General features: G+C 43.1%; 1 protein-coding gene across 12 annotated transcripts in view; it reads right to left on the reverse strand.

The window, feature by feature from the left end:
- TENM3 (teneurin transmembrane protein 3) overlaps nucleotides 1-24,742 on the reverse strand; it is a 1,708,801-nt gene that overhangs the window by 1,420,010 nt on the left and 264,049 nt on the right. For all 12 annotated transcript variants that reach the window (XM_068278748.1, XM_068278756.1, XM_068278759.1 and 9 more), the window contains exon 2: nucleotides 17,113-17,177. The gene's annotated coding sequence lies outside the window, so the exon portion shown is untranslated. The remainder of the gene's footprint in view (nucleotides 1-17,112; nucleotides 17,178-24,742) is intronic.

Consider the following 24,742-nt stretch of genomic DNA (forward strand, 5'->3'; position numbering starts at 1 on the left):
TGTGGAAGAATACAAAAGATGTTGATATTTCTCTGTTCTAGGTCCTTAGCCAGCATTTGTTTTAAACAGACAGAGTTCACAAAAATAGAGTTCCCCACATTCAAAAAGAATAAAAAAGTGTGAGACATCTCAGGTATTGGGCATTATTTCTCCACCTTGTATGCGTCAATAACAGAAAAGAAAAAAACATTTAAAGCCTATGTTCAGGATCCCTCCCCTCCCTCCATATTCAGCGCCCCCCCCCCCCCATATTCAGCCTCCCCACCTGAGCTAAATGTGCATCCCCATCCACCACTCCCCTTTCCCAACCAAATGTACTCACCTCCAAGAGTCTTCATCTTTAGGGCCACCATCACCCCAGACACACATGTATCTGAACCACTTGATGGCAGTTGGGTTCTGATCAGTAGTACTCTCCCAACTCCTACCACACCCACTGCTGCCTGCACAACATTGCAAAAACTCTTGTAATGCTTTCACATTGCTTCCCCCACCTACATCAATAGGTAAGGTAAACTTTAAAGGACACCTGAAGTGAGGGCGATATGAAGGCTCAGTGTCAGACTTGGAGGTGGAAAAGCTGAGGAAATCCACTTGCTGGCCAAGCAGCAATCAGGTGTTGCTGCTCACAGTCAGGGGCGCCTCTAGCTATTTTGTCACTCCAGGCGAGAAAACCTGTGGCACCCCCCACCCCCACGGCGCACCTCCATGAAAATAATCGTAATGCGGCAGCATTTTACTAGGAAATAACCGCAATGCGGCAATGTTTCACCAGAAAATAATTGTATTGCAGCAGCGTTGCACCAGAAATTACACTTATTGTGGCAGTGTTTCACCAGAAAATACATGTAAGAAAGAAAGTACATATAAGGAAGAAGGCACACAGGGGGACATAGGGAGGCACAGGGGGAAAGTAGGAGACACGAGGGTCAGAAGAAGTCAATGGAGAACAGCAGGAGGCCCAAGGGGACAGAAAGAGGCACACAGGGGGACAGAATGAGGCACAATGGGGGACAAAAGGAGGCACAATGGGGGGCAGAATGAGACACAAAGGAGGACAGAAGGAGGTACACGGAGGGGCAGCGGGAGGTACAGGGGGGGCAGAAGAAGGTATGAGGGCCAGAAGGAGGCACAAAAGTGGCCCGAAGGAGGGACAGGGGGACAGAAGGAGGCGCAAAGTGGGGCAGAAGGAGGCACAAAGTGGGACAGGAGGTGGCACAATGGGGACAGATTGAGGCACAAAGGGGGACAAAAAGAGGCACAGGAGGAAAGAAGGAGGCACAGGGAGGCTGAAGGAGGCACACAGGGGATGGAAGGAGGCACAAAGGAGACAGAAGGAGGCACAATGGTGGACAGAAAAAAGCACAAAGGGGGCAGAAGGAAGCACTGGGAGACAGTAGGAGGCACACAGGGGAACAGAAGTATGCACAAAGGGGGACAGAAGAATGCGCAAAAAGGGGACATAAGACGGCAAAGGGGGATGTAAGGAGGCACAGGGAGACAGAAGGAAGCAGAGGGGGACAGAAAGCCACAGGGAGACAAAAGAAGGCAAAAAGGGGTACAGAAGGAGGCACAGAGGACAGAGGTGGCACATGGGGACTGAAGATGCACATGGAGACAGAAGGAGGTACAGGAGGACAGAAGGGGAGGGGCTTACGTTGGGGGTGGGGTTTAATCCAGCAACATGGCACACCCCAGGACCAATGTCACTCCAGGCAATGGCCTGTACTGCCTATGCCTAGAGGCTCTCCTGCTCACAGTGAAGACTTGCTGCTGGTTTCTATTGTGAGTGATATAACAGGGTTTCTGCTGCTTGGCCAGCAGGTGGATTTCCTCAATTTCTCCACCTCCCAGTCCGACACTGTGAGGCTGCCTTATTTTATTCCTTTTAAACAATGCAAATTGCCTGGACATCCTGCTGATCATCTGGTTCTTGATCTACTTTTAGCTATAGATCCTAAACAAGCCTCCAGATCAGATGTTTGACTGAAGTTTGACTGAATCTGCTGCATGCTTATTTCAGGTGTGTGACGCAGATGTTACCAATGCATGACAGATCAGAAGAACAACAAGTAAGTGATATTGTTTCAAGTGAAATAAGTATGGCAGCCCACATATCCCTCTCACTTCAAGTGACCTTTAAATGGTTTATTCTCTATTTGAGCAGAGATTTTCTGTGATTTTCGCTTACTTCCTATTCTGATCATGGTTTTTGCTAACAACAGGAAGGGAAGTGAACTATGACTAAAAAAGGACACAGTAAGAGAAAGCACGAAAAAACACTTTACCTAAAGTTACACTTTTATATAAAAAACTTAATTTCATTTTATAAATAGTTATAACTCATTTTTTTGAATGTGGTAGCTAGGCACATTCTGACTAGGCATACCATGACATGACAAGAAATTATTTGACAAGACAAGCCATGACATAAAAAGACACAGCAAGGTATGACATGATATGAAAAAGTATGACATGAGAAGAATGGCATGACAATATTTGAGTTAACATGTCATGCCTTGGAAAAGTAAGAAAAGCCATGACATGACATTACATAAGACAGGATAAGACGCTGCAGTACTCAAGGGTGTTTTCAATGACAACACATGCTGAGATTTTTGTTTATTGGATCAACTAAACATAGCCGCTATGTAAAGTGAGGACCATTTTGATGGGATATAAAATCATATAATATCAATCATAATGTAATTCAGTGAGAGTCTTCATGGCTATGTATCACAAACTGCTTCTGCTCCTTGGGGGTGTGACCTTTGTTCCTTTGGTTTGCATTCCATATTAGGTTGTATTATAATCCAAATGACCCAACCACAGAGTAGGTCTACTGCACTTTGCTATGTTTCTGGGCTGTTCACTGTGGTTTAACCCTGCTGAACTTATAAAGATGTTACCGTGTGATAATTTGTTATTGAATCTTACTGATTCTTATTTATCATCCGCATGCATGAAGCGTTCATTCTTAAAGCAAACCTGTAACACTGAGGGTCCTGAGGAGGCAAAAGTTAGATACTAACCTCAGTAGAGGGAAGCCCTTCCTGTGTCCTTCTGCAGACCACTGCTGGACACCAGGACCCCCTGGAAGCTTGTTGCTGTACTCCCGTATTAAAGCCACCATGGCCGCACAATGCAGGATTGCAGCCAAATGCTGCCTGACATTGTTGTGCTCCCTCCTTACCTCTCCCACTCTGTCATGCGCCACTTGTTGTCTTTCTGCCCTCCTCCATAGTAATTGCAGGCTAGCAACACCTCTGTATAGCATACAGCCCCAAACTGTTGCCTAGCGGATCGTTCCCAATCCCTGCTGTGTCCCTAGCTTTTTTGGTTGTCTGTCTGCTTAATTTTGGCTCATGTCCTAGAGCAGTGTTTTTCAAACCTGTCCTCGTGACTCCCCAATGGTGCAACTTGGGAACAAGAGGGGTAAATAGTGTCTCAGATAGGTGGATTCCATGTAGCTTAGACACTAATTACACCACCTGTGTATAGGTGAGGTTGCCTGCAAAACCTGCACAGTTGGGGAGTCACGAGGACAGGTTTGAGAAACACTGTCCTAGAGTAACTGGTTTCCTTTAAGTGTTTCCGATAAAAGTCCTTATAGCCAACCTAAAATTATCTTGGACAGCACCTGGTCCTTTACTGTTTGCACAGACATTGTACTAGAGCAGTCCATCCTGCACTTTCTATACTGTATTTTCATCTTAAAGGAATTGTCTGGGCAAAAAAATAATAATGAGTTTCACTTACCTGGGGCTTCTACCAGCCCCATGCAGCCATCCTCTGCCCTCGTAGTCACTCACTGCTGCTCCAGTCTCTCGTTGGGGAGTCACGAGGACAGGTTTGAGAAACACTGTCCTAGGGTAACTGGTTTTCTTTAAAGGGGTTCTTTCGCGAAAAAAGTAGGCAGTTAAAAAATGTGACAGATGACAGGTTTTGGGCCAGTTCATCTTTTTAAGGGGGATTCTCAGGGCTTTCTTTGTTTTCAACAGCATTTCCTGAACAGCAGTTTAACTGCCAAAATAGCAAGATACCAGCCGGCCTCCCTAATCACTTGCACACTATTATGTCAGTTAGATTTTGCAACTGTTGTTCAGGAAATGCTGTTGAAAACAAAGAAAGCCCTGAGAATCCCCCTTAAGCTGGCCACTAACGGTCCAATTTCTAGCGAAAAATCGTTCGAGCAATCAGAAATTCTGATTGGATTGGTTGTAAATAATCTCCATTGGTGGACACAATCGATTATGAACGAGTGAAAAAAATGTCGCCCGAATGAATTTTCGTCAAACCAAAATTTGGATTTTCTTGGTGGTCGTGATAGATAGGAAGCAAAGATTGGTTAGTTGATGGTGTAGTGAACGATTTTTCGTCCGATCAGAATTTCTGATCGCTCGAACGATTTTTCGCTAGAAATTGGACAGTTAGTGGCCACCTTTAAAAAGATGGACTGGCCCAAAACCTGTCATCTGTCACATTTTTTAACTGCCTACTTTTTTCGCGAAAGAACCCCTTTAAGTGTTTCTGATAAAAGTCCTTATAGCCAACCTAAAATTATCTTGGACAGCACCTGGTCCTTTACTGTTTGCACAGACATTGTACTAGAGCAGTCCATCCTGCACTTTCTATACTGTATTTTCATCTTAATGTTCACAACCACAAATACATACACTATGCTATCCTCTGTCATGCAGGTACTCTTAGGACATTTATGAATGTCTTCATTTTCTGAGGCTGCTTTTGGTGGATCCTGAATTAAGGATCTATGAAGTTCGCCACAGAAATAATTGATCTTGCTAGTTAATCCAAGTGTCAGTGCTCACTGACACTGCTAACACTGCTAACCGCTAGCCGTATTTTAAAGAGTGTCAGAGAGATGTATTCAGTGATCAGCACAGTGTCAGCGTGAATAAACACCTGAATTCTCAGTACAGCTCTGTCAACACTAGTACAGATGAAGGCGAAATAAAGTATGTGAACGGGTGTGCAGAAGATGTAGCTAAAGCACCGAAGCTTAGAGCAGGGGTAAGAGTCTGACAGCAGAGCTTTCACAGGAGCATTGCAACAGGACAGATGTATTAGTTAATCAGATACTAACTACTAACCTGGCAGATATGAGTTAGATTGTCATTGTGCGCTATCTGTACAGCCTGACAAGACACTATCTCGTTGACAGTTGTTGCTACATAAGATTATACAGTTTTCAACGTTCCCACTGCCAAGCGACAATGTGGAAAGCTGGTGCATTTTATCACTGGAGCTGTGACTGTAATGACCATTTTTTAATTGCAGAATTCACGAAGAGAGAGTGAACTGCACTAAAATGGTCATTCACAAAGCAGCATAACTAACACACAAAGGCTTATTGATAATTATTGAATAAACTGAAAGAATGTGACATTTGTCCCCTGTGACACATGGCTCATTCCTGATCTATTTATTTTAAAGTCTTTCTAATCCACTATTTTATCAGATTAGGACACAATCTCATGGCGACGGGCAAATTCCACAGCTTAGCGGGATTTTTACAGCGCACTGATTAACCGGTTGTGATCATCTGTATTTTTTTTTTCTGCGGCTTTCCCCAACTCGTTGAAAAATCTTGTAAAGATGGGAATAACCCAGATTCACAGAGACAGTTCAGCACTGACTTGTGGTTTAAACCTATGCGTGCTTCAAAATATAACTTCACTTTGTTAAAAAAATAAAAGATACATTTTAATTTCTATAAATAATTTGTACTGTTATCTCTTGCTTTGAAATGAGCAATGTTTTCCTAAACAATGCAGCCAAACACATCCAGTTATCATTTTCAAGGAAATGTATTTCCAAAATAGGAAAAATAAGGGAGGACATCAAAGTTTGCTAACCTATGGTACTCGAATAGCGCAAGCGTTGCTGCGGTTACCTTAAAGCGGTCTAACACCCAGCATTTCAACTCTGCTTTAAAAGATTGCTTACAGCTTAGAAACTATGATGCCAGATTTTTTTAAAGCAGAAATTCACTGAATGGGTTAAACATGACATTTTAGTTTTGCATTTAGCTAGAAATCCGTGACTGAGCTGAGGTTTAGATACAAATGTATCTTTGTTTGGAATGCAAATAGACCTCTGAAAAGCCTGTCTGGGAAGCCCTCTGTGCTCTCTCAGAGAGGTGTTTGTTTATTTACATTGTAAATAGATACATTTGTATCTAAACCTCAGCACGGACTCAGATTTCTAGCTAAATGCAACACTAAAATGTCATGTTTAACCCATTCAGTGAATTTCTGCTAAAAAAAAATCTGGCATAATAGTTTCTAAGCTGTAAGCAATCTTTTAAAGCAAAGTTGAAATGCTGGGTGTTAGACCACTTTAACTAACGTGCTTTACCGTAAGCAACGTAGCAACGTTTGAGCTATTTGAGTACTGGGCGTCATGCTGATAGCATAACTTGCAGTAAACGCTGCTGGCAGTAACTGTAATATTGCCTGCAAACAGCAATATTACCACAATATTACCGCAGCTTTATTTTTTATTTTTCTGGTTGAACTTGATAGATGGATGTTTTTTTTCAACCAAAATAACTATGTAACTATGTAAAGTGCTGCTTTAGGATAGAGGATAGTGTCAATGTTACAGCGCCTCCCGGTAGTGGAAGAGGGATGATGGAAAATACTCTTCCATCCCCCCCTCTTCCACCACCTGGTGCTGCTGCACCGCTGACACTTTTTTTCTGAGCCCCAATCACATTTAGATCATGTGATCAGAGCTCAGAAGAGGATGCCGGGATTGCAGAGCCGCGGGTGAAGGAAGAGAAGAAGCCATAGGGACAGGTAAAAATAACATCTCCCAAGCACCGCTCTGCATAGCCTGCCAGACTGGGGAAGGCGCAATTCCCCAACGGCAGACATGAATTGTCCGTGCAGCCACATATAGTTTTACTTTAGGCGGCTGCTAAAAGGGTAAGTAATCAAAGCTGGTTATATTGCAAAATTAATAACAATTACTGATATACAGTACCTTGGACGAGGATGTTCTTTGTTCAGGAACTTATGTACACTGATGCTCAGAAATGGCTGAATGTGTATCTCTCCATATTTATCTTTGTATCTGTCTGACTAGTTATAGATGGTCACTTATATAGGAATAGGACCTCAATTAAAATCTTCTCATAGAAAAGGTGCACAGCGGACAGAGTATGCTGCATGTTTTGTGCAGTACTTCCTCTGAGCCACTCCATTTCTTACAGCTCGGAGTTCTACTGTATAACTACATTTTTTGTACTGGCACCTAAGCTTATTCATCAGTGAACAAAGCAAACGCTCTACTCTGATTTTTTCCCACAAATCACCTACTTTTTCCTTGTTTTTATTTTCTGTTTCTGTCTGTGTTTTGATACGAGTTCTTTTCCAAGATTATGTACTTTGCAGCATTTTGTTTATGATCCCTTCCACAAAACATAAATAACACAAAAGGCCAATACACCTAAAAAAATAATGGCTTCCTAGCCGCCATAGAGGCTCCTTGAAGAGCGTACTGGCACTTAGACAAGACTGAATGTCTCCTGAATTCCATGTATTTAATTTGTCTACTAGTGATATATAGATCTGTAAATCTTTGACAGACAGACATCAATGAGTGAAAAAACACCAGTATAGTGATATCCTCTGTTATGGGTCCTCATCCATATGAAACCTCTTTTTTTTATTAGGCTTTATTTTCTTGGTCTTATGATTGGTTCACTAGTCCATGTAATTTATATCATACACAAATCAGCCAAATTAAAATAAATTTTAAGATGTTATTTTTTTTTATTTTTTAACATAAACTCTTTATTATTTGGTTAATTGTGAAGCCTATCTTCTCTGTGAGCTTTATTGCTGCATCAATCCTTCCAATTTAGATTTTAAAGTGCACACTTTTGTGTTAATGAACTCTCTTTAACAAGTCTTCTTTACGTTCCCTGGGAAAATTTACACCTTTGTTTTCTATTATGTCACACATCAGATATATCTTGGCTTCTAATTTGGACTTTTGGGGATTGCACAAAATATCTGCCTTTCACTTTCTTCATTATGTTGTGAAACTTCATAGGAAATCATGCCCGCTTATTTATACTGCAGTAACGCAAGACATCAAAGAACAGGAAGGCATACATTAAGACAGACCGCAAGACGTAAAAGCGTAAATACTGGAAAACAGCAATCCTAGTTAGAGTTTATGATCTCAGGGGCCTATCTATTAACGGAATTTGTCAAAGTTCAAGACAGGATAGCAGCATTGCAGGAGGAAAGTCAGCTTTATGAATAATATTATGCATGTCAAGGACAAATAAGCCTTACATTCAAGAGGGCTTATATTAAGGAAGCAGAAATAGATATAAATATACTGGAAAAAGAATCAGGAGGAAATTTAATGTGGAAAACTTTCCTAGATTCAAGTGACTTTTATTCCAGTTAGGTAGTGGAATTATCTAGTACTTATACTGTACTTGTACTATCCAAACTGAACTATCCACTGCTTTGTTCCAGGGCCAGGTTGAGGCCGAGGCGAGAGAGGCTTCAGTCTCAGGGCGTAGAGTTGGAGGGGGCGCACAACTCACTCAGCTATCATTCCCCTGATGTGTTTGAAACAGAGAGAAATAAGAAAAGGGGATGCATGGCAGTGACTGCCAGCCAGATAACTATAGATTAAGGTGTTGGGGGGAGGGGGACTGGGACATCTTTTAGTCTAATAGCAATCAGTGTGTGATGGCTGGGGTGGGAGGGATGGAGGGGCACACTTTGGTGTCTCAGCCTTGGGTGCTGGAGGACCTTGTCCCGGCTGTGCTTTGTTCAATGACTAGTAGGACTTGTACAAAAAAACAAGTACTTCAGGGTGCACTAGAAACGTATGTTTAGCAGTTGAACAAAGCAAAAAAAAAAAAATATTAAAAAAGGTCACAATCTTCACCAGAAGATCTGAGTCATCAGATGATCTCATGAAGGGCATCTCTCCCGAAACCTTGTCCTATAACAAAATTTGTTAGCACAATGGCCAGTTCACGCCTGCTATACATTTCACTGCGTTCAAACTCTTTCCTGCAGTTGTTACCATTTATTTGTTACATCGGGTTTGGAACCCCTAGGGCAATATGAAGCCTCAAACACTGCCGAAGCAACATAAAAGTACAATTTAAAGCAAATCCAAACATTCTCTGTGTGTAAAAATACATACTATCACTGCAAAGAGTAGTACAAGATTGCTTATCTCTGTCTCATCAGCAAAGGCAGAATACACTCTCTGCCTCTGTTTTGATTCTGCTCTCTCCTCCCTCCCCTCCCCCTCCCACTGCTGAACAGCCACATTGACCTGGCAACAGGTGAGTCACTGCAGCAGAAAGGGAGGGAAGCAGAGTGAGTGAAGGCACATGTCTCAGAGAGCTTCAGCCAGCAATTATAACATTTTTCCATTAGCCAGTGATGAGCTAAGCAATCTTGAACTGCTATCTGCAGTGCAAGTATATGTGTTTAGCACAAAGTGTGTGGAAAGCTTCCTCATGTTCTTTTATGTCACTAAGAGTAGATACTGAAATGTAAATTTTGGGCTTAGAATATCACTTAAAGCAGGAGGATTAGCCATACTATGCCAGGGAAAAACACATATATAAGTAGATAAATACTTGATCTACTTACATAACATATGTATTGTACTGTCCATGTTTCGGTTTCAGTAAATTGTATATAGTAAATAAAGAGAATTCTGTTCCTGGTGGGATTCATGTCTTTTGCCCACAGTTTGAGGCTAAATACTGATGTCATTTCATCCCTTAAAGAGAACCTGAACTGAAAATGAAAAGTCAAAATAAACATACACAGGTCATACTTATCTCCTGCGTAGTCTACTTCTCAATCTCTTTCTTTTCTCCTGCGTCCCATTTGTCCCCTGTGATCAATGGAATCCTCTGTCCTCCATTTTGAAAATGGCCACTGTCCCATACCAGCTTCCTGGTCAGCACACTGTTAAACTGTGATATCACCCGCTTGAGCCATAGGGAAACATGGATATTACCTTGCACATTCAGTTGTAACTGACAGCTGCTGATATATAACTGACAGCAACTGGTATATTTCAGTTCTGACAAAATATTTTCAGAACTGAAAAGGGATCATTGTAAGAAGAAAATGATGATCTTCTGAGAGGAACTGATGGGGAGGTTAGTATGTTATATTCATTTGCAGCTACATCATGTGTTATTTTAAATAATTTTATTCGCTTCAGGTTATCTTTAAAGAGGAGCTATCAGTCATACTATCTCAGAAAAAAAATAAAACATATATCAGTAGATAAATACTTGCTCTACTTACATAACATGTGTATTGCACTGTCCACGTTATGATTTTAGTGATTTTTCTACAGTAAAAAAAGATAAAATCCTTCTTAGCATTTCCCATTCTAAGTGTGGCTATTTTGAAGCCAATTCTAATGTCATTTCCTCCCTTAGTCTCCTCTGCCTGATTTGCCCGCCCTTCACTATAGAAAGTGCATTGTCTCAGCATGAAAAATATTGGCCAATCAGAGAGGAACAGAGGTGTGGGAGGGGAAAACAGGAGGGAAAGAGGCTTCATCCAATCAGGCTGCATTAGTTAAGTCTGAGGGAAAGTAGAGAAGCAAAAAAGGACAAACCAGCATGCCCTGCAACTTCCTTTTTGTGTACAAAATTGTGTGTGTACCAAACAAGAGTCAGGTAAACTGGATGGGGAATAATCATTTATCACTTAAGAAAAGTAATAGAGATTTTAACTTTTGGATTACCTGGTTAGCATCCTTATTATTTGTTTACCAGATAAAAATAAAGAGTTGATCTTTGATTTTATGCCCGTCAGTTACTCTTTAACTTTTTTTTTCTTTTCTCCTCCAGCCGCTGAGTCACCTCAGCCTTGCTTGTAAACACAAGTGAGCAGAGGATCATGTTTCAGCTAGGCAGGGAAATAAAGGGAAGAGGAGGAATATATTATAGATAAAAAGAACCCCCAGCATTCAACTAAATGGCAATTGCTATTAAAGGCCAGTGCTCCTAAGGTATGTGATAACTCCAAACCATGACAGCAGAAAAAGTTTTTAAAGTTTTGAATGCAGGATTAGCATCTTTATCACTTAACCTGCCTGGCGTTCTGATAAGATCGCCAGGGAGGCTGCGGGAGGGTTTTTTTTTAATAAAAAAAAAACTATTTCATGCAGCCAACTGAAAGTTGGCTGCATGAAAGCCCACTAGAGGGCGCTCCGGAGGCGTTCTTCCGATCGCCTCCGGCGCCCAGAATAAACAAGGAAGGCCGCAAAGAGCCGCCTTCCTTGTTTTGCTTCTCTCGTCGCCATAGCGACGAGCGGAGTGACGTCATGGACGTCAGCCGACGTCCTGACGTCAGCCGCCTCCGATCCAGCCCTTAGCGCTGGGCGGAACTTTTTGTTCCGGCTGCGCTGGGCTCAGGCGGCTGGGGGGGACCCTCTTTCGCCGCTGCTCGCGGCGGATCGCCGCAGAGCGGCGGCGATCAGGCAGCACACGCAGCTGGCAAAGTGCCGGCTGCGTGTGCTGCTTTTTACTTGAGCCAAATCGGCCCAGCAGGGCCTGAGCGGCAGGCTCCGGCGGTACTGGACGAGCTGAGCTCGTCCAGACCGCCCAGCAGGTTAATACACTCAGACCAGTTGCTGTTGAAATTAGATTTTTATGGTGACAATCCTGCTTTAAACTGTGACTGTTAAAGATATCTGCATTAATGACTCATGTCCCATCTGATCAAAAATGAATTTGTCCCCTGAAAAAAAGCCTTTTCTGTATTCCAAGCAGACGTATTGCTGTGATTATCTGGGTGAGTAGAGTATGGCTATTTCAAGTCAGGTTGAGTTTATTTAAGTTTGACATCTTGTAGAGCACAAAGCACAGTGTGAGTGACAGTATGACAGATCAGACTGCTTCACCACTAACATAAAAGCCATCCTGTAATCATCTATGGGTGGAATTGGCCCTCTTTTCTTATACAGAGTACGAGGCATACAGCTGCTTCAGAACATCGATTTGGAACAAACACTACAATGTGTGTCTGTATATTGCCTGTTGTCATTTTTTGCTGTGGCTCTGCAGTTTTTTTCATACACTTTTTATTTATTTAACAAATGTAATTTCTTTGGTATGAAAATAGCAATTATCAGTTGTATTCTATAAGCTAGTGCAAAAAGAGGTGTTAGAGTGTGTGTTTCTTGAAAAAATAACTTTAATTAACTTGGTGGGAGGGGTCAGGGGAGAGGGGGTTGGGGGGCAGGTAATGCAAGAAAGATTTCCCTAAAGATGATGTAAGAGATGCAGTACAAGATGTTTTAGTGTTTTCATGCACACAGAAGCTTGGAAGACCTGCAATAAATCCTGAAGTTTTTGCACTTGTCTGACTCGGTGCATGTTATTTACATGAATATCTGCATTTTATGAATCATTGTGATGAGGAGACAGACACACGTGATCTGCTGCAGCAGGTGCTTTAAATTCTAGCTAGTAAGACATTTGAATGCTCATCTTGCTTAAAGAAGAACTGTAGTGAGAGCTATATGGAGACTGCCATATTTATATTATTTTAAGCAATACCAGTTGCCTGGCAGTCCTGCTGATCTATTTGGCTGAAGTAGTGGCTGAATCACACCAGAAACAAGCATGCAGTTAATCTCGTCATATCTGTCAAAATTGTCAGAAAACCTGATCTGCTGCATGCTTGTTCAGGTTCTATGGCTGAAACTATTAGAGGCAGAGGATCAGCAGGATAGCCAGGTAACTGATATGCTTCCATCTGAAAATGGCGCCTGTGAATAATGGCGCACAGTGTTGCCGCTAATCCGTTTGCCGCTTATCGCTATTTAACGTTAAAGCCTTATTGTTATTTAGCGTTAAAGCCTTATCGTTATTTAGCGTTAACACACAGAACCCTCTCTGTACCTATCCCTAACCCATAAACCCCCCCCCCCCCCCGGTGGTGCCTATCCCTAACCACCCCGCTGGTGGTGCCTAACCCTAACCACCCCCTGGTGGTGTATATTGTACTGTAAACCTAACCCTACTCTCACACAGAACCCTCCCTGTACCTATCCCTAACCCTAAGACCCCCCCTGGTGGTGCCTAACCCTAAGACCCCCCCCCCCCTGGTGGTGCCTAACCCTAAGACCCCCCTGGTGGTGCCTAACCCTAAGACCCCCCCTGGTGGTGCCTAACCTTAACACCCCCCCAGTGCCTAACCCTAACCTTGACAGTGTTACATTAAATCCATTCACCGTTTTGCAGTTAAATAACGTCTGCAGTTTGGCTTATGTAGGGCGCTATTGATAAATAACGTTAGTGTGTGCCACTATTGTTAAATAACGTTAGTGTGTGCCACTATTGATAAATAACGTTAGTGTGTGTCGTTTTTCTTCTTTTTTCCCTGTGCACCATTATTATGCAGTACTAACGATAAATAGCGATAAGCGTATATTTTTAATGCGGCGCCATTTTTATGCATAGGCGCTGTGCGCCATTATTCACTGATCCCAACTGATATAGCTTAAATTGAAATAAATATGGCAGCCTCCATGCACCTCTCTCTACCGTTCTCCTTTAATGTGATTGCGAAAGATTAAAATGAAGGTGAACTAGGGCTTTAACAATAGGTAGAAGGCACAGATTTGGTTAGGGTTAGTGTAAGTAGTTGGGTTGTGGATGGGTTATAGGGTGCTATAGAGGAAGCAGGAAGTTTGGGCACTTAGTAGCGGTGGAAGTTTGGGTGCTCACAGAAATATCGGCAATAAGGGGAAATGTTAGGTGTGGGGTCGCCCGCAATGCAAAATACCCCTACAAATAGCGGGCGCTTGCTATTTGTAACCATATTGTGCATTATGGGCTTGATTCACAAAGCGGTGATAACCCAGTTATCACGCCTAAAAGACTTTAGGCGTGATGACCTTTTCACCACTGAGTTATCACCGCTTTTTCCTGCTCTTCGCGCGAAGTTACCGTTCGCGCGTACGCGCGTGAGCGCGCGCGCAAAGTCCCATAGGGTTTAATGGGAGCTTCGCGCGAAGCGTCGGGTGCTGCGCGCGCACTTACGCGCGTATGCGCGTACGCGCGGTAACTTCGCGCGAGTTTCTTCTTATCACGCCTAAAGTGAGTTTAGGCGTGATAAGGGGCTTTTCACTGGCGTGCAAACACTTTGCACCGCTTTGTGAATCAAGCCCAATGAGTAGTGCCAGATAAATTTCCCCTTATTGGCAATATTTGTATAGATGCTGACAGTGGCGGACGGAAATGTCAAGGTTTGCAATTTTTCTGCATATTGGTGGCGGGAGTGGTGGGGGACAGGGCACATGGTTAAGGTTAAGGCCTCTTGCACACTGCAAGCAATTCAGATTCAGATTCCGCTTTTTAATCTGTTTTTACTTCCGATTCAGATTCAGATTTGCAGTTTGCTCCTTGCACACTGCAAATCTGAATCTGAATCGGAGGTAAAAACTGATTAAAAAGCGGAATCTGAATCGGAATCGCTTGCAGTGTGCAAGAAGCCTAACTGTGAGGGGTGGTTAAGGTTAGGCGAACGGAGGAGTAATTAAGGTTAGGGGTGGTAGTTATGGTTAGACGTGAGGTGGGGTAGTTAAGGTTAGCCGGGGAAGGGGGGGTGTTAATGCTAGCCGTAGAGGGGGTGGTTAAGGCAGTGCTGGGCCGAAATTACGCATGAGCGTAATTACGCATCGTAATTCAATGTAAATTTACGCCTAAGCGCTACGCGTAAATTACGGTCTTACGCGTAATTATTTACGCGTAAGCAGTAGAGTGGTATCGTAATTACACTGTCTACCGTAATTGCTAGGTATGCGTAATTTTACGAACATTTACGCGTAATTTTACGCGTAATTACTAACGTAAAAACTCCCCTTTTCTAAGAGTAGCCAATCAGTCAACATCCTAAGCAACCAATAGTATCTTCTCCCGCCCTTCAGTATAAGCGTACGTTTTGACGCATACGAATGATATGTACGCAATAACTGGCACATTGACGGCTATTGCGTACATATCGTCCGTATGCGTAAAAAAATATGCATTAATGGGTATTACAGCACTACGCGTAACATTGTAGTGTAAGCGCCTACATTACAGTATCCTTAAGTTTACGCGTAATTACAGTGATGTACCGTAGATAATTTCCTACGCCGTAACAGTAATTGCGTAATGCGTAATAGCGTAAAATTACGCGTAATGATCCGTAAGCGTAGATTTTTCCATTACGACCAGCACTGGGTTAAGGTTAGCCACCTGGCGAGGGTAAAGTTAGCCATGGGGTGTGGGGTAGTTAAGGTAAGGTATCGGTAGCACTATCTGTAAGGAGTTTGCATGTTCTTGTCATGTCTTCACGGGTTTCCTCCCACATTCCAAAACAAACGATACAATAATTGGCTACCTGCTAATATTGACCCTAGTCTATGATGGATATATGACTATGATTAGCTTGTGAGCCCCTCTGAGGGACAGTTACTGACAAGACCATATACTCTGTAAAGCGTTGTGGAAGTTGTCAGTGCTATATAAATACTAAATAACAATAATAATAATAACTACTGAAACCCTTTATTGTTCTAGTAAGAAGCACTGCAGCTATATTAATCTGAAGGCTGTAGACTTTTAATACACATCAGTAGTGTGAAGTCTTTTAATATACCTTGAACCACCAAACAAAACCAAATACTTAGAATGCATGTGCTGCTCCTGTCTAACTCACTCTAACTCATCATTGGGCAAACCTGGGCAGGAGATCCAGTAGATATGTCCTAGCAGAAGCCTTGCACATTTTCTAGTAAATCACTTCCCCGTTAAATTATATAATTTGTCTTATTTGAGAATTTAAACTTCGTAGACATGAGATATCGACCCATGCAACTGAACATGGGGATCAAAATAGATAGAATGTGATATATATATTCTTTTTGACCTTTCCAGAATGCGGAATGTCCACGATTAACACACGGACTATATATATATATATATATATATATATATATATATAAATATATATATATATATATATATATATATATATATATATATATATATATATATATATATATATATATATATATATATATACACACACACAGTATATACACATACACACACAGGTGAAACTCCGTGGTTCAGTCTAAGAGAAGCATGCATGGGCAGGACGCTCATACCGGCTAGCGGGATAATGGGTGGTGTGCACAGCGCAGGGCTGACTTCAACACAAAATAGCTGATTAACAGAGCCGCCGGCAGGACTCGGAGAGGTGCTACGGGGGGCTGGCGGAAGCCCCATGTAAGTCCAAATTCTGTATTGAACTTGAGCTGAGGGTGCCTTTAAAAGGTGAAACTAATATATGAAATAGACAAGTGAGACATTTCAAGCCTTTATTTGTTATAATTTTGATGATTATGGCTTACAGCTTACGAAAACCCCAAAATCAAAAGGTCAGAACATTATAATATTGTGAAAAGGTTGAATATTCTGGGCTCAAAGTATCATATTCTAATCAGCTAATTCATCCAAAACACCTGCAAAGGGTACCTATTTCATATATTAGTTTCACCTTTTAAGTTGAATTACTGAAATAAATTGACTTTTGCATGATATTCTAATTTTATGAGTTTCACCTGTATATTTATCTTTCTTACTTTTTTAAAAAAATATTTGTGCTCGCTAGCAGCTGACAGATATTATGTAGTAGTCTTGGAGTAAGATAAGTTACGAGAAATTGAGAGGAAAAATGTTGTGCATTAGGGCCTTGGTACACACGAGTTATTACCACTGAGTTTGGATTATGTCATAATTTTCAGGATATGTCACAATTACATGACAAAGAGGACTGTTGGGATGGCGTGGCATACTCCGGAGTCTGGTCTATGTAATTTTAGCCCTAATGCTCTGGATAACAACCGCTGTGATTCAGTGGGACTTCATATACGAGGAAATTATCCTTTCTTTTTGTGAAATTGGAAGACATGACAAGTGTGTACATGCAAATGCAACGGGCGGCATTGCATTTATTACATTTGTTTTGGTAGTAAAGTAACACAAGTAAGGAGCTTGTCAGACAGATTTCTTACCTTTGATGCAGGTTGTTACTGGAGAAGGTTTACACAGTTATGGAAATTATGGTGTTGCTTTGATTCTAAAGAAAGAGGAAAAGAGGATGTTTTTAGCATAAACCCTAATTGATATTCACATATTGACACACATAACACAACACAAGTACAGTGCAAGGATAAAACATAATGACTCCAAAAACCTTTAAATGCTCCTGCCTGAATACTCCTGTCTGCAGCACACTTTTTGAGCAGTCAGCAGAGACCATGGGCCAGATGGTTATTCTGGGCCCCGGTGCAACTGCCCCACTCAATTTTTTGAAAATGGATTTTAACTGCTTTCGGACCGCGTTGGCAGAAATCTACATCCTGTAGGTGGCTGCGCAGCTCTGGCAGGATGCGGATTTCACCTTCCTTGCCACATCATTCAGCCGCTACCGCCGATCTGTAAGCAGGTCCAGAGCCACTTTCATTGGCTCCTAACCGCATTATCACTGTGAGCCAATCACATTTGTTTATATTGATAGACAGTGTCAGAAACCAATGAAAGTGGCTCCTTACTGACTGACAGCGCTCTGCCATCATAGAGACAGCAGAGAAAAGGCTCTGCGGCAATGTGAGAGCATTGTGACCGGCAAGAGCGGCGGGTATGTGCAGCGATTTGTCAGGAGGAGCTATTTTCTAGTACCAGTGGTCTCTGGTCCATAAGGGACCAGAGGCTGCTGCTACACAAATGGTTGTATTAACTGTAAACTGTAGTAATTAAACTGTAAACTGTAGTAATATATGTCACAACATACCAAAAAAACAAAAGAAAAACAAAAAACAGTTTAACCCAATGCACTCCGGTAAAGTTGCTCATTGCCATAGCAAGGCGCACATTACCACGGTAATGCACATGGCGATGAGGGTTAATGGCCAGTAGTACTCCCCCTGTGCTAGAAACGGTAAAATTGCTGTGTATTCCCTGCGCACTGCAACTTTACCAAAGTTCACTGCATCAGGCCCGATGTAACACTAATGGTCCAGCCTATGATTACGTACAACCTAATGATATTAACCACTTCAGGATTCTGCGTACGCATATATACGCCCCTGAATCCTGAAGTGGATTTCATGGAAACGGCCGCTCGCATGAGCGGCTGTTCCATGTCAGCTCACGGAGGGTGTCTCCGTGAACACCCTGCGAGCCGATCGGCGGCTCGCAGGGTAAATGTAAACACACGGGGAAGATCTTCCCCCGGTGTTAACATGTATACGGCGCTGCTGCGCAGCAGCACCGTAGAGGAGATCGGCGATCCCCGGCCTCGGATTGGCCGGGGGGCCGGGGATCGCCGGCATCTGATAGGCTAAAGCCTATCCCATCAGGCGCAGGATGGAAATCCGTCCTGAGCCGCTCACAGGGGGAGGGCGGGAAGGGGAAGGAGGCCAGGAAGCACTGCGGAGGGGGGCTTTGAAGAGCCCCCCCCCCCGCAAGCGCAAGCAGCCGGCGGCGATCAGACCCCCCAGCAGGACATCCCCCTAGTGGGAAAAAAAGCAGCAGCGCCGTAGAGGAGATCGGCGATCCCCGGCCTCTGATTGGCCGGGGATCACCGGCATCTGATAGGCTAAAGCCTATCCCATCAGGCGCAGGACGGAAATCCGTCCTGCGCCGCTCACGGGGGAGGGAGAGGGAGAGAAGGAGAAGGAGGCCAGGAAGCGCTGCGGAGGGGGGCTTTGAAGAGCCCCCCCCCCCGCAAGCGCAAGCAGCCGGCGGCGATCAGACCCCCCCAGCAGGACATCCTCCTAGTGGGCAAAAAGGGGGGAAGTCTGATCGGCCTGGCTGCAACCTAATGTGTGCTGTGGGCTGGAGAGCCCACGCAGCACAGATCAGCACAAAATAGCGTGGTACAGAAGTGGTAAAATGTGATATGCACCTCATTAAAGCATTATGTGACACATCTCCATGAAACACACTAAACATTTTAGACACAGTGGCAATTCATGGCTCACAGCCACCATTTGAAATCTATCATCACTATGGTGCTGGTCATATACAAGCAGCAGGGACATGCAAAACTAACATGGAACATAATCCAAACCAGCTTATTTGTGCTCCTTGTTCTCCCCAATGCTGCTTGTTTATGACAGTTGCTGACTACTGGAGCATTGGTAAATAGGCGGGCTTGTTATTTGAATCATGGGCGTGTAATAGATCACAATCAGGTTCACTTCTTATTACACTAGGTGGTGTGATTGGCTAGACATACTCGAAAGTTTTGTATTAAAGGAAGGGTTAGATGGAGACAACTTTTGACCAGTGGCCTAAGTAAGGAGCTTGTTGTGGCCACAGTGTGAGTTTTACATGGGCCCCTTGCACTCTATTGATATGGAGCCCCCAAACCAGCTGCAGTATCAGAAAGGTGTATTTAGAGTAAGGAAAAAGCTTGTTAAGGCTTACATCTGTGCAATGCACATATAGAGGTGTTCATTACCAGCATAGCACCAATAAAAAGCTAATAAGATGGATGAAGGAGGGCCCCTCTGGTCCAGTTGTCCCGATGCAGTTGCTACCTCTGCAACCCCTATTGCAAAGCCACTGCTTTTAACTTCCTTTTTTAGCACTTTATCAATTGCCAAGTGTTGAAAAGTAATTTTTAGATGAGAGGAAAATTTATCTCCTGGGAGAAAACTCGGGTGAAAATCTTTATTGGATAAGGGCCTTAGTATATTAGGAGACATATTCATAAATGGAACTCTTTGCATCTGTTTGCGTTCCGTACTTGGTGAGCCCTTAAGGAATGCCAGCTGATTTCACCACGGAAATGTCCTGCTTTCAGATATCGATAGAGGACTCACGCTAAACTACAGTGCCCATCACTATTAATGATTTCCCATAACATAATTAGGAAAACCTTTTGCTATTTTTTACTGATGTAAATTGAAGCTCTTTAAAGAGTGTTGCAAAAAATAAAATTTGTCATACAAAGGGTACATCTTTCCCTCTGCATAAGAGGAGTCTTCTCCTTGTAAAATGATTATGTTGTGTCACAGACTCTGGCACCTCTACTTAGACTTCAAAAGGCTCGGAGCACAGTGAAGATGGCTGTAGCAATTCGAGTGAAAATTTAACACGGTGTCACAGCAAAGATGTGAGGAAGAAAAAAAAACACGTGCTAATGAAAGGCATTTATGAGGCCAAAGATTAGAAAACAGCACATATGTTTGGGTTTGTGCGAGAACACTGACTTAACCTTTGGTTGTAAGTATATTCAGAAGCAGTCTTTGGAATAACAATATAGAGTGGATAGGAGGGATGCTTTACGTACATCTGAATTAAAAATAGGTAGATGACATAAACAAGTGCATCTATACAAATAATTCTAAGCCAGGTTCTACTGGAATCCCACATTCTCAATTTGGCTTTAAGTGCCCATTGCCACTGGCGGCCTTTGCAATCGTATTTTCAGATTGCTACCATTCACCGCAATTTGCTGATCACAAGAGCACCACAATTAACATGATAAACACAGTGCCCATTTTCTACTGGTGTACTTCTATTTTATTTCAATAAAATTGTGGCCCATATTAGCTTTAAAAATATCCGCCACAAATTGGCAGCAAAAACACACTTGTTTAAGTGTTGAAAATCACGATCGGCATTGCAGTGCATTTGCACTGCCAATTGCGATTTTGGGTATGAAAGGGCCCTCAGGATTGATAACCTAGGTTTGAAAATGTAACTCTTAATGTAGTAGTGGCTGCGCTGGTGAAGTATCGCGGTAGCAATACGTCACCTCTGCGCGCCTATTTAAAGAATTGGCCGTTGCTTAGGAACACACGCTATGCTGCCACTAGCACACGTAGCGCGCAGGAGGTGTATCATTAAATTGCGCTATTTGCTTAGTACGGAAGAGGACATTACTCGTGCTGTGTCAGCGCTTTATTAATCATGAATCAACCCCAATGTATGTTACACAAAGAATGTAATTCCCCTTATACAGTAGAGTCCCTTTATAGTAAACTCCAAGGGACCAGGAAAAGTAGTTTACTATATCAGAATTGGTCATACATTGTATAAAAATGCATTTGCTGGGCCCTGAGGCAGAGTTTATTATATCCAGAGGTTTACTATATCAGAGTTTACTATAACGAGATTCTACTGTACAAGCAAAGATGACCTGTTGAACGTCTTTGCTCTTGCCTGCTTTCAGGGGTGTTTGTCACAGCCACAAAAGTTATATAAGATCTTTTGAAGTACCAGGGAAAATCGAGCTGCAAGCAAACTTCATCTGGCTGAAGAGATACTGGGAGCTATAGCACTAGGTTATTAACTCTTACAAAAATAATAATAATAAGGTAATAAAGGAAATTCGAATGAGGATTTTACTAAATACTGTGTGCACGTTTATTTAATTTTGATTAGTCACTAAAGGTACCCTTTAATGAAGGCTGTAAAAGGACATTATGATGAAAATACCTCGTAACATGAAGGATTGGCTATGTTCCGCACTTCTACATCCCTTAGAGAGCTCAAAACATGATGCCGGAATGGCGGGAACCGATGCCAAATACTTTTTGTAACGTCTGAAGAGGCAGCTGCGGCGAACACCACCGCCGCCGCAGCAGCTGTCTCCATTCCCCTGCCCGTCCCTCCGGCGTCTAGGAAGCCGAGGTCGGGACGTTCATTAGCCAATAGGGTCCCTGTCTCGTGCGGGTGCGCGCACAGACGGGACCTCTATGCTGGGAGGAGGCTAGTCAGCTGACCGGCTGGTCAGCTGACCTCAGAGGAGACTCACGGCGCCCAGGATTGGCTGAGTGCAGGGGGCGTGCCAGTGAGGTTTCCTCTGCTTCTTTAGCCTCCGGGCTTCAGTCTGGCGCTGTCTGCTGTCGTGAATAATTACGTGTTAGCGCTCAGACCTTAGACTAGATCCCAGGTGTTGAAACCAAGGACTTCACACCTAGACTAGGATTGCTATATTGTTATTGATTATCTGTGTATGATTCTGGCTATACTCTGACCTTGCATTTGCTCACTGATTCTGTACTTCTGCCTATCTGACTTGTTGCTGAACCTCTGCCTGTTTACCCGTTATCCTTTTGCCTCACGATTCTGTCCTGATACTTACCTCTCTGTTGCCGAACTAAGCCTGTCTGACCACTCTGCCCTCACCAGTGGGCCTAGCCTCCGGTCAGGGATTCTTAGTATAGTAATCACCTGCTCCTCAGGTGATCGCTAGTTGCAGTATTGTTTGTATCACCTGCTCCTCAGGTGTGCACTAGGCTGCAGTACAGTCTTAATCACCTGCTCCTCAGGTGTTCACTAGGCTGCAGTACAGTCTGAATCACCCGCTCCTTGGGAGCTTCTATTTCTTCAGTATCAGTATCTCCAGCTTGCTGGGGCTTGTACGCTATTATACAGTCAGTGTAATGATTGTACCTCACCAGCCCCTCTGGTGAGGTCTCGCCAAACTATTGAGTTACGGTTGCACCAATCACTTCTCACACAGTCTGTGTTAGCTATACTGGCATTATTGGTGATTCTGCAGATCACCTAATAATCTGGTATGGTGTCTGTATTATTGGTGATTCTAAAGATCACCATATAGTCAGACGTCTGAGTTATAACACCCAACCGTTACACTTTTCTGCTCAGTTGCTTTCATGTACAGCAGCACCTTCCTATTCCATGTGCAGCCCCCTCGTTCATGTTTATCATACATATACTGCAGTCCCTCTGCTTCATGAACAGCTCCTTTGGGTATCAGTTTCCCTTTTTCATGTGTTGGTCCCCATTTGCAGCCTTTTCTTTCATATGTAATAACCCCTTTTTCATGTTTAGGTGCCTCCTTGGGCTGCAGCCGCTCGAGGCCCTGGCCTTTGTTGCTTTTCCAGAAATCCCGCCCTGTCAGAAATATAATCAGATCCAACAGCTCTGTTGTTGTTGCAGTTTATAACAATCATGAACCTAAACAACAAGGTATAGAGAAGGAAGCATGGAAGTTCCAGAGCTTGCATCTTTATAGCAAACCCGCAGTAGGGGCTGCTGACATTTTTATTCCCACCGATTTCATTTACTCCAGCATTGGTTTACATTTAGATTTTAATGATGCCCATATACATATAATTCATCTCCGATACGCCAAACAAGGTGGGAGAAGCAGTGTACAGGTGGACCACTTTGTAACGTTGACAGAAACAGTTCTATTAGTTCAGAATTGATGCTCTGCAATTCCTCATTTTTTGCTCACACACAGGGAAAGCGAGACACTTCAGCAACGCAGATGGTCTTTTTAACCAGATACATTACAGTCTGTCATATCTTATCAACAGATCTGAGTCAGTACTAATGAGAGTAAATATAGACACATTTTGCAGAGACAGCGTGTATTAAAAGCCTGTCCTGCAAGTGGCTTAAATGTGTTATTAACTCCACACTAAGCAGGAGATGGGAAAAGGTAATACACCGCTGCGACATGTAAAGTATGAAACATTTGTGCATTAGATTCTGGCACGGGGCCATCATAACATTGTGCTTCCTTCTGTGATGAACTGTCTTAATTCAAATCTGAAACAAATCTGGGTAATAGGAACAGAGCATGGCATGGAAAACTACTGCAGGTAATTAGAAGTCATCTGCAGTGAATAAAGTGAACTGAAATCCTGAGCTTCCCTGTCGGTCAGTGAAACCATTCATCACATTAAAGGCACAACAAGGAGGATTGAAAATACAGCTTCGGAACCCAAATCATTTTCACTAAACAGGGGCATAACTTCAGGGGATCAGCCCGTGCTGCTGCAAAGGGGTCCAGAGCTGGGGGGGACAACTACTACTTTACTCCCACAGATAAAGGGGACCATCCTTAAAGAGACTCTCTAACACATTTTTTTTTGCCTTATTTCTTCTATCCTATAAGTTCCTATAGCTGTTCTAATGTGCTCTGTCTTACTGCAGCCTTTCCTAGTTGCACAGTGGCTGTGTTATCTCTGCTATATGATCTAATCTTCTCTCCTCTGTCGGGTCTGTCGGGCTCAGGCAGTCAGGCTGGAATGTGCTGTGCTGCTTGTGATTGGATAGAAGCTATATACACCCTCTCCAGGCCCCATGCACACTCTGTATGGCTCACACACTGAGCTACTCTCAGCCTATCACTTGCTATGTCTTTTGCTTGTAAGCACTGCATAAAAATGGCAATTACAAGCCAGGATTGCAGCAGAGAGTAGCAGAAACAGCACAGAGGGGCCCAGGAGAACATAATGAGTAGAATGGTATGCTTCTTTTTGTAAGAATTTTACAGTACAGATTCTCTTTAAGATCAGCAGTTTTTGTGGCTACACTTGTTATGTGTGTGAAGATTATGATGTTCACACTTGTTTTATGACCCTTACATGAAAGGCTCCCAGGCTGTGAGGCTCACCAGGGGTAGGCAAAGGAAGGGGTGTGAACATTGCTGGGCCCAAACAAAGTTTTGCTGGGGGCTCAATGATTTATAGTTATGCCCCTGCAGTGTTCTCAGAAATTTTTTCACCTGGGTGGCATGAAATAGTAGCTGGGTGGGGCAAGATGAGAGAATGCAGGGCCAATGCTTCTGTGAGCAACACTGCTTACAGCATAGGAGGAGGTGAGCCGATGACAGCCGGGTGCTCACCAAAACTAGCCGGGTAGAGCACC

Source organism: Hyperolius riggenbachi, chromosome 1 (assembly GCF_040937935.1).
Source record: "Hyperolius riggenbachi isolate aHypRig1 chromosome 1, aHypRig1.pri, whole genome shotgun sequence".
In the NCBI taxonomy this organism is placed as follows: domain Eukaryota; kingdom Metazoa; phylum Chordata; class Amphibia; order Anura; family Hyperoliidae; genus Hyperolius; species Hyperolius riggenbachi.